General features: G+C 39.7%; 1 protein-coding gene across 2 annotated transcripts in view; it reads left to right on the top strand.

Annotated features, from left to right (window-relative positions):
• The first annotated feature begins 430 nt into the window (after positions 1-430).
• Positions 431-11,138, top strand: part of capn5b (calpain 5b) — a 65,277-nt gene continuing 54,569 nt past the window's right edge. For both annotated transcript variants that reach the window (XM_044369778.1, XM_044369777.1), the window contains exon 1: positions 431-630. The gene's annotated coding sequence lies outside the window, so the exon portion shown is untranslated. The remainder of the gene's footprint in view (positions 631-11,138) is intronic.

Raw genomic sequence — 11,138 nt, 5'->3', positions numbered from 1 at the left:
CTCTAACATTTCCGCCATTTCTCACAATACACATGGCCCAGCAGCCTTCACTCATTACACACAGAAAATTAAAATGTGACATTACTGATCCTCCCTTGGGAACTATCTCTTATTGACGTAAATGTTATCTTTGCACAATTACTGACCTATTCATGGAAAGGCAGTTTTCCACCACAATAGTCTAAAATATTCTTGACGAAGGTCCAGAGGGACTAAAACGTTAGTATAATCAATAAATTGTGATGCTGAGCAGGAGCGGAGTGCAGGATCTTCCTTTCTCCAGACTGAAGTGATGCTTTCCAACCTGCATCTCAGACGTACCTCTTAAAGTTATTTAAACATTTCAGCGTAGAAATTTCATGAAGACAGTTGCAAACGTTTACAAAACTGTTCACAAATGCTTTCTTTTGAAAACCAGAAGAAGAGAGCTTCCTGTTCTGCAGCTGCTCCACTCCGCGGCGGCTTGACGCTGCTCGGGTGAGGAGAGGAGAGAGAGGAGCTCCGCCAGGTACCAGGGAGAGCGTGGTGAGGAATCCCAGCAGCCCCAGGAGAGTGAGAGCCGGACCGGCTGGACCCCCGGAGGAGGATCAGAGAGAGAACCACGTTGCCACCGGAGAGGCCTCAGTTCAGGTAACCGTGCCGTGAAACCGGTTCGTACTGCTTCCTGGGCAAGCAGGTGCTTTTTTTGAAGGGCTGCTGGAGATGGAGAGGCGGCGGTCGAAGAGCAGCACGAAACGGCTTGTTAAATCTCAGCAGATCCGAGATCCTATTACTTACTTACCGTAGCCGTGTGGGTTTATATGGCCTCTCTGACCGGGGTTGCTGAGGCGATACCGGGAGGTGAGGGTAGGGGTGAGAGGCATGTTTATAAAACGGACTGGACGGTTTTTTTTTTTATTTTTGCGCAAAAATAGCGGCATATATCGGATATCAGAACCGCAGTTCCCGCTTTACTGTTTGTGCTTGTATGCTGCTTTGCTTGTTTTCCCAGTCATTAGAATATAAGGGCGTTAATTGGCTTTAGCGATTTACTAAACCTTACTAAATATGTCCAAAAAAATGATCTTCTTTTCATTATTTCATTGTACAGCAATGAGAAAGCCACAGTTGACATAAATCTATAAGGAAGCCATATCTGAAAATAACATCAGAGAAGCGTTCAAGCTCATAGTTTTTGAACAAAACAAAAATATTGCTCCGAATAAACAGTAATCAGTCATCAATGATGGTTAAAAGGCTTTGCAAGTTTTTGGTGTCAGCTGACATCAAACAGGGACTTTCTCGTTGTCTTTGTGCCTTTTGCTGCCTCCGTGTGATGCTTTGGAGCCTGTTTTCCTGTGCGTGAGAATGGTTGGAGTAATAAATTAATAATTTCAGGAGTGTATTGTTCTGCAGAGCACCGAGAGGGGACTGAAGGCACATTAATAGTCTATGCCCCATGTGTAAGCCCCAGATCAGGCTACTTGCCAAGGATAATGCTGCCAAAAGTGGAGTCCTGAGACTGGAGTAAACCCCTATAAGTATGGGTTTACGTGGGGGTCTGAAATCACTATAAATTGTCAGAAAACTTTCAAGAATGGCAGTTTTAGTAACAGATTTGATTTTCACTACTGTTATCTCACCTCTTATCATGTTGAATTATATACAGTCCAGTCTGATTAGGGCTGCAACTAACTATTATTTACATTATCAGTTAGTTTTGCTGATTATTTTCTGAATTAAAGAATGATTCGCTTTGTCTGTAAAATATCAGTAAATAGTAAAAAAAAGTGATGTCTTCAAATGTCTTCAGCACAAAGAACATCAGTTTACTGTCACATATGACAAAGAAAAGCATCGAATTTTCACATTTGAGAAGCTGACACCTGCATATTTCTGCCACATTTGCTTCAAAAAATGACTCAAACAATTATTTGATTATCAAAATAGTTGTCCGTGAGTTTTCTGTCGATCGACTAATCGATTAATCGTTGCAGCTCTAAATCCACAGCTAAAATAACAGCAGTAATGTTCCCACATACGTCTTTAAAGTTAATTCTTATCAAACAGAGACACATAGCTCTATTTTGTTTCAATCTCACAGGAAAACTGATCAGCAAGACTGTGGGATGTTACAACAAACATTTTTCACTATTTTCTGACATTTTTTGAGAATATAATATAATCAGCAGATTGATCAGTAATGAAAATAAGCCTAATACGTGCCTATCTGACTTTATTGTTCATTAGAGAGAGAAAAAAACAATGTCCACACCAACAATGATTGAACCACAAGAAGAATCTGTGCATCACTGTTACAAGGACTAGATGTGAGTCCAATAATGAGTACATACTAGCAATAGCAATAAAATAATTTAAAAGTTGATATCTAGACAGCATCTTTTGATAATTTGTTGTAAGATTAGGTCTGCTTTCCCTCACATAAACTAATCTAAGTGGCGTATCCGACCACTCTGGGCAATAATGCCATTCAAATCTATGGGAGATCATGTGTTAGCAGGAATTTAAGTGGAAGAATCGACCATAATGGACTTGTAAGCAGAGGAAAGAGAATTTCAGAGGAAGTGTTGTATGTCATGGCCAAGCCTACAGGAGTTGGCAACGGGAGAAGATACTGCAGAGAGGAGATCACGATGCTGGGAGGAAGGGAAGCTGGGATAGCCCTCCTCCCTGATGCAGGAGGGGGGGGGGGTGGATGAGGGATGGTCTGCCGCACCCCTCCCTGTCTCTCCCTCTCTTTCCCCCCCCCTCCGTATACTGGTGCATTACTGCTCCCTGTTCACTTCTCTGAGTGTAATCAGTCTGTCAGCAGAAGCAGACTCAATCAGTCACTCCCCCACCAACACCCGAACACACTCTTCCCTGATCTATGACCAGCATGCTGCCAGAATCTGCTGCTGCCTGCTGCGCACAATAATGATGTGACGCTCAGTTTTGTGCACAGTTAAAATCATGATATCTGATAAACGAATCATTGTAATATTCTTTGCAGTGATGTGGTTTCTTTTCTTCTTTACCCGTGGTGGTATCATTATTATAGCATATGATATTCATGTAGTTTGTGTCTAATATTTGTGTTTGTATCAATCTTTAATTTTATAACATTGCAGCCAATGTCTACTGCAGGAGTCATCAACCACATTTGTCCAAGCGCCAGAATTTTTTGAAGCAGGCACTGTGGGGGCTGGAATATTAAAGCCTAATTAGCCTAATTATTGTTTAATAATTTCACTTTCTTACTAAATTAATGTTATTTTTATTAGCTTAGAAAATGCTCTCAGTCCTCTGCCAAGGAAGAAGTTCACTGAGGAATGATCGTTAAAATCTGTAATTCTTGCAGAAGGCAGTGTCCTGATTGGCAGGAAATAGTACTAACTTTAACCGCTTTTGACGCTATTATGCAGTGCTCTGGTTGGTGGAAAACATTTGCAGGAAGAAAAGCCTTTTTGAATTGTTTGTCAGGCAAGCAAAGAGCCTAAAACGGAAAGTTAACGTGGAAAAACGCAGCTTTAATGAAGAAAGGACTGATAATTACGCATTCATCATGCCTACTTTCAGTAAAGCTAAATCTGTGTGTCTCATTTGCAATGAAACAATCACTTTTGCAGAAGAATACAATGCTAGGTGTCACCCTCACGCAAGGCATGCAACTTTCAAAGAGCTCATACCCTGAGCAGTCAGAGGCCCATCGCAGAAAATTTGCCCCTTGAAAGCTGGATATTCCCATGTCAACAGAATTATTAACCAAACTTTAACTGAATGAGAGAGGTCAACAAATGCACCTCTTCAAGCTGTCTGGGTTCTCCCCAAACATAAACTATTTACCAATCCTGAGGTTTTTAAGTGAATGGTCACTGTTTTGGAGGAACTTACCACTGACAAATCTATGGACAAGACAGTTGCCTCTCTTAAACAAAAACTTCTGTCTGCTTCAAGTACCACCTGCAGTGTCCATGTCATGGCAGAGGACGTCCAGAGACTTGTATTTGATGGGGTCAAGGAAGCTCAACACGTATCCCTGGCTGTTGTCGAGTCCACTGAAAACACAAAAAACCTCCCAGTTGTGTGTTTTTGTGAGTTATTTTGATGGGAAAGATTTCAAAGAAGAGCTGTTGGCTTTGATTCCTCTGGAAGGTAAAACCAGTGGTGACATCATCTTTGGAAAACCGGAGGAGCTATTTAAAAATCATGGCTCGTCATTAGAATAAGTCAACCTAATCGTCACAGATGGTGCTCCTGTAATGGTTGGCAAAAAACAGGGGTCTGGTGAGCAGAATTAAGAATGTCACCCCCAAAAAACGAATGTACTTCACTGTCTCATTCACCAAAGCGTGCTGTGCGCTAAAGTAAGTGGGGATGTGAAAGAGGCTATTGACAAAACGATGAAGATAATTAACTTCATCAGAATTCTACTATGTGGCATTGCCTGTTGGTGCTGGAATCTCAAGCTACTCACGATGACCTCTTACTCCACTATGACGTGCGCTGGCTGAGTAAGGGCAAAGCTTTGAAGTGATTCATTGAACTCAGGGATCAAGTTGTGGAGTTTTTTGAAGCAAAGTAAATCAAAAGTAGCAGCTGACCACCTGCTCATCATGCAAGACGGAGAATTCATGTGCAACATTGCATTTTTAGCAGACATATTTTCCTATTTGAATGCACTCAGTCTGCAACTACAGGGGAAAGAAAAATCTGTGGTGGATATGATGGAAAAGCTTGATGCCTTTGGGAACAAACTTGATCTATTCCAAGCAGATTTGCTATCAGGGAGGCTGCTGTACTTCAACACCCTGAAGACAGTGGGTGAGAGCAACGTCACGGAGAATATGAAAAAATTCATCACACAGCTGAGGGAGAATTTCTCTGCCATTTGCAGGGATGTCACTGAATTTGTGCATGACCCATTCACAATAAGTCTAGGTGCAGAATTCTCCGTTAAAGGTGATGCTGTTGTGCCAGTTGACATGCAGGCCTCCAATGAAATGAAAGCTGCTCTCGGTGGTGCTGAAAACTTGAGCACTTTTTGGGTGGTTTGTTCCCAAGACTATGGCACACTGAAGACGTTGGCTATGTATGTGCTCACCATGTTTGGGTCAAACTATACATGCAAATGTACGTTCTCAAAGATGAACACTATCAAGACGCATGAGAGGACTGACTGTCAAACCAATCTTTGAAGGACCGCTTGCCAATAAGCCTAACAGCTTAACAGCTGTCAAGCCTGATGTGAAGAAGTTGGTGTCAGAGGGGAAATGTAATTTCTCCCATTAACCAAATGTGAGTATTTCAGCCTTAGGGTTTTAGTCATGGGATTCATTGTTAAACGACATGGTCTACTTAACGTTTTATTTGATGTAAAGATGCCTTGCAGGAAGCCGCGTATCTGTTCCGTTTGACTGACTCTTGATAGCAACATTTCTGGCAACTAAGGCCAGAAGGCAACTAAGACAACTAAAGTCTGTTTTGTTTATTTATAGCCATTTTCTGTTGTCACATAAGGCTGGCATTTGCCATGCTCTTTTTTTTTTCTTCTTTTAAGCAATGTTATTTAAACCAATTTACTTCTTTCTTTTTTTGACTGAGAAGTTTCTTTTATGTTATTATGAGTCATTATTGTGCATGTAAAAAAATAAATAAATAAAACAAAACGTTAGATAAGAGCATGTGGAAAAAAAATAAAACAAAATGTTAAATGAGAGCTATGAGTTTGTCTCCATTCTTGCATGAAGATACGGCACAAGCTGCATTCCATTCATAAAAGACAGGAATTTATTTCAGCTTCACCTGTACAAGGCTACTGCTATTCAGTGCACAACTAGTGAGGCAAGCACAGCTTTGTGAGTGAGGTAGGCCTGATTCCCACATCGGGTTGTGTAGACTACTTACTAATAATAATAATAATAATTTTTCTATGATTTCTATTAATTTGTGATGCACATCACACATGCTGATATCCCCGAAGTGTGAGGGCGTTTTCAGACCTGCGATTTTTAGTCTGGTTGAATTGAACTAGCTCATCATCCCTCTTGGTGTGACTTGTTTGGGCACATCTGAACACAGCAATCGTACTCTGGTGCCGACCAAAACAACTGTACCAAGACACTTGGAGGAGGTGGTCACTGTCCAGTCTCCCGTAGCCAGATGTGCTTACTGGGATGAGGTCGGACATGGACTAGTGCAACAAAGTACATTGCATTAATTAACATTTTGATATTTGGGCAGATAGGACCTTCTTTTGTCATTTATCTTTTTGCAACCACCCCAGACACATCTGAACAGCGAGTGGAATGAACGTTCTCATGTGGCTTGTAGTGATGTATTTTGGTTTGCTTGAATTTTTGGCTGTGTGAAAAGAAACCGAGAGGAAAATGCACCAGATTTACCAACTCGTTCACTGATTCAAACTAGAGCAAACCAACTCCTAAGTCATACTGAATCTAAAAATATGTGTATCATGTCTGTGTGTTTTGATGCGAAAGCTTGCTGGCTGACCCGTGCATGCACACTGTACATCAGCATTGAAATTGTCACTTCAGAGAAACTACATTGCCTAGAGTCACTAGCAACAACATGGCTAGATCATACCCAGAATAAAACACTTAAAGTAACAGGCTCTCCCTGTAATATGCTACAGTGCCAGGGAGTGTGTGGAGAAAATTGCTTAAGTGTAGGCTGGCACATCATCATCCACTGGTGATACTGCCTCCCTAGATACAACTTTTTTTTCTCACCAATTGATTGGATAGAAAGGAAAAGAAGGCCGACTGTCGAGGGCTAAACTCTTCTGCCCCTTCACTGTTGTAACACAGGAGCTGTCCATGGTACTTCCCCAAGTGCCTTCACTGATACTGATGTGACTGCTGCCAGTACTAAGCAGTGTGCTCCATGTTGTTCTTAGATAAATGCTGTTCATGGCCATGCTAATGCCCTATGTGGGAATAAGATCTGGCACTTTTTCTTTATGATCTTTCTCCTCTTCCTCAGTGTCTTATTCTGTTTTTTTCTTCTCCTCCCTAACCTAGATCCTGATAACCATTAAGAGTCACTCCACTGATTTAGCATTGCGCTCCCTAACATTATCAGACTCACAATGACAAAAAATAGTAAAATCGATGCAACAGAATCAGAGATAAAATTGGTTTTATTCAACGTGTTCTCTTTCCTTGTCAAAACCTGGTGCCTACATTACCCACAATGCTACTTGACTTGACTCACTCGACTGTACAGATTCGGGCGTGTTATGCTAGTAGTGGCTAATGTAGCTAGCCTCAAGCAGAGATTAGGAGCAGGCTACAGAAATGTAGTAACCTCACTTCTTTTTAACTTCATACCCCCAGATTTTTCATTTTCAAACTTGTAGTCCCAACAGACGCTAACTCAAGTGACATCACTTCAGACAATTTATCAGATTTCACACAGCTTCCTCTGGAGATACAAGAGCATTTATAACTTTCACAACTCTTTTTTCAGATATCTAGTAGTACTGTACTCCCCGAGATCTGTGAACAGACTGTGATGTATTTTGCTGGGGTTCCCCTTTAAGGCCTGCAGTCACAATTGTCACCTCTCAGTCAGGAATTTAAAGTTAGCCAGCCAGATGATGGAATTATAACAACCAGTTTTATATTATTTATCAAGTAACTTGTACACCTGCTGTAATGCTTGACATCACTTCTCACCATTTTAGATTGTCTGACATTTTGAACACATTCATGACATTTTACTGAAAAATACATTTTTATGAATTCCTGGACTTCCAACTCTAAGATTATCATTATCTCTGGACTCCAATGACAAAAATGTGTACATTCATATAATTAAGGGCATGGTACATATTTGAGATAATTGTAAACTGAACAATAAGCAAACAAAAATAATTGAAAGCAGTGGAATTAAACATAATTAACCTAAAATAACCCCTTTAGTTAGTATTTTTATATTGGCAAAGGATAATGTGACTACTTAAACTACTTGTATGTGAAAAGGTCGTTCATAGTGACAAATCCACAGAGAATGATCACCAACTCTGCAGTTCCTCTTGTCTTTATAGAGCGTTTTATTGTCTTTGTAGCCCATTGTTTTGGTTTTATAGCCCACAACTTGACTGTTTTGGTTCACACTTACTGCTCTCATAGTCTTTTCTAGCCAAGGCAGGCGGCCGTTTTCAGCAAAAACCTGTTGTACGCTAGCTGCCCAGCACCAAACAGCTGCCAAAAAAAGTTAGCGACTAGCTTACTAGTTGAACGTAGTGGAGCATTTAGCAGCTAAAGAACCAGATTTACCTCCGATGTTAATGGAGAGTAAAACAGAGCTAAATGGAGAGTGAATATTGGGCTTACCTTAGTCAGCTGCCTGTGTAAATAACCAACTGTTTGCTAGCAAGTTCGCCATATCAACTTTTTAAGGTGCTAATATCTCAGCGGTGTGTTCAGTTTGTTTCCGCCTCCACGTATCCAAAAAAAAAATATATATAAAACTTTGAATTGATTTTCCACTTAGTTGCTGCTGTGTCTCAAAACTCCCCTGAAGCTGCAGTAATGTTTCATTTCAGGCTCCTTCTTGATTGGTTCTTCTGTCACCTCATTGATTGTAGTTTCTGAAGTCTTTGTCTCTACATCTACATGTCACTGTGTGTTTCAGGTGTAAACACACCAATAATGTCAACACCATAAGGCTTTGATTTATAAAGGGAAGTGTGTTTGTTAGTGATATTACTGACTAGTGATATTTTTCAAAGTAAATAAAGTACTTATTTATTGAAAAGCTTTGCACACAGAGTCAGAAATGAGGAGAAAACAAGCATTATGAATTATTGGTCATCCTCGATCAATGCTTTAGAGTCGCACTGTAGGTAATAATCAATACACATGGCTAGAAACACACTATTATTCCACAGTGTTTCCATCTGTTGGAAGAGGCATTTTGTTTTGTTTTGTCTCCTTTTTCCTCAGAGTATTGATTATTGATGGGTCGACTCTTCCCTCCAGCTTTCCACCTCTCTCCACTGTAGGAGCTGTCATTTTCTGAATCATGACTGGATTATTTGGGGGACTGCATCATCTGTGAATCATCAATTCTTCAACTTTCATCGCATCCTTTTTTTTTTCTCCTCTGCACATCTTTTCCTCAGGCAACAGATTATTTGTCATATTTCATAATTCAAACTTCTTCCGGTTACCCTTTTCTCTAAACATAAACTTCCAGGAACATTTATGATCTGTAACTGAGGTAGGACTGCAACTAACAATTACTTTTCATGATCGATGAATCTACTGATTATTTTCCTGATCGGTAGATAATTTGTATTGGTTTGTAAAATGTCCAGAAAATTCCCACAGCCCATGCATACTCTTCAAAATATGTTATTTTGTCTGATCATAGTCCAAAAACCAATCAGTTTATTAACATAGAGGAGAATGAAAACTAGAAAATATTCACATTTGGGAGGCTGGAAACAGTGATTTTTTTTTTGCTACAAAATAAAGTTTAAATGATTCTTCGATTATCAAAATCATTGCTGATTAATTTTCTGTTGATTGACTAATTGATTAATCTACTAATTGTTGCAGCTCTTAACTGAGATCTTAAATGACCATCATTAAGGCATTGCTGTCATTCTTTTTCCAGTTTCCTTAGAACTGGTGATCAAATAAGTTAGTATGGTGCAAGATGAGAATGCCATCTTGCCAACATCCACACTCTCCAAGTCTTAATTGTTCATTATCCCAGAAATGTCACAAACAAATTGGCCATTTTTAGCCACTACATGATTAATAGATCGACTTGCAATCTCCAGTAGTTTGTAGTCTGAAGCTGGCCAGACTGTTGCAGTCCAGTTCTTCCTGCAGTGCAGCTATTTTTTTTTATTATGTTTTCACTCTATTCCTTTCAATACTTTCCCATCTGTTTTGTTTCCTCCCTTGTATTAAAGCTAAAGTCTTATATCATCACAGATCACATCTTCCCAAACATCTGTCTGCAGTCCAACTGCATTTTTTCCACATTAAAGCATCTGTGCCCACTAATATACTGGTGAAAGTTGTGTGGCTTATTGTGATGCATGCTGCAGGAAGGGTCAAGTCATCAAACTAATATCAGCTCACATCATCACAGCTCAAAGATTTTCACATAGTGTGAAAACTTCAGCAATAAATTTACCAAACAGTGAGAAATTAACACACTGGTAACTTTTTATTCTTTTTTAAGAAACAGGCAAAGTATGAAATGTTTAAGACTTCTGTGCATCACAGAGTAGAAACATCAAGCATGGATAACTTTCATTTAGAGGAGGAGACGCATGCCATCCCAAGATGCTGCACAGTTCGTAAGACATGTTAGCAATTTGAAAATAATTAAGTCTAAATTAATTAATCATAACAGGAACAACAGTAGTGAACAAAGTCAGTCAAAGTTATTCAGTAGATCATGAAAAATACCTGCAGAGGAAATGGGTAATACTATTTAACCAGATAAAGGGATGTTAAACATGTTTTGGCCTCTGGTCAGTATGAAATGTCAGAATCGTTAAAGCTGCACTAATCAATATTTTTTTTATATTGACAGTCTTTTAGTTAATTGTTTTGGTTTCCAGCCTGCAAACTTGCTCCACTCTTATCAGTCTTGTTTTTAGCAGCAGCGGCAGGCAGCTTTTTCCAGCAAATAGGACTTATAAATCCTGCTGTCCGCTTCCTGCTCAGCAGACAAAGTCAGCGACTAGCTAGCGAACATTGTGGAGCATTTAGCAGCTGAAGAGCATTTTTCTTTGGAGACCAGCACAGAGCTATAAGAGAGTGAATATTGGACTTGGAGTCATCAGATGGACAGAGACAAGACTCCAAATTGACCCTAATGTTGCTCTATATTTGATGGATGTGTAAATAGGCAACAGTTTGCTAACATGTATGCCATATCGGTTGTATTAGGTGATAATAAGTCAGATGTTCTGTTTACAGCTTATTTCACTGTCCTAAAGTGGCCAAAAATGAGATAATGCATCTTTAATGATATTATGGAAGCTCTGAGCTTTAGCAACAACAGTGCTGGGTAAGACTAGAACGTTGGATTAGAGCTGCTACGATTAGTCAATTAATTGATTAGTCGGCAACCATTTTGATAACTGAATAATTGTTTTTGTCATT

This window comes from Thunnus albacares, chromosome 13 (assembly GCF_914725855.1).
Source record: "Thunnus albacares chromosome 13, fThuAlb1.1, whole genome shotgun sequence".
NCBI classification, from domain to species: domain Eukaryota; kingdom Metazoa; phylum Chordata; class Actinopteri; order Scombriformes; family Scombridae; genus Thunnus; species Thunnus albacares.
The sequence above is the reverse complement of the archived record's forward strand: the minus strand, read 5'-3'. Positions and strand labels throughout refer to the sequence as shown.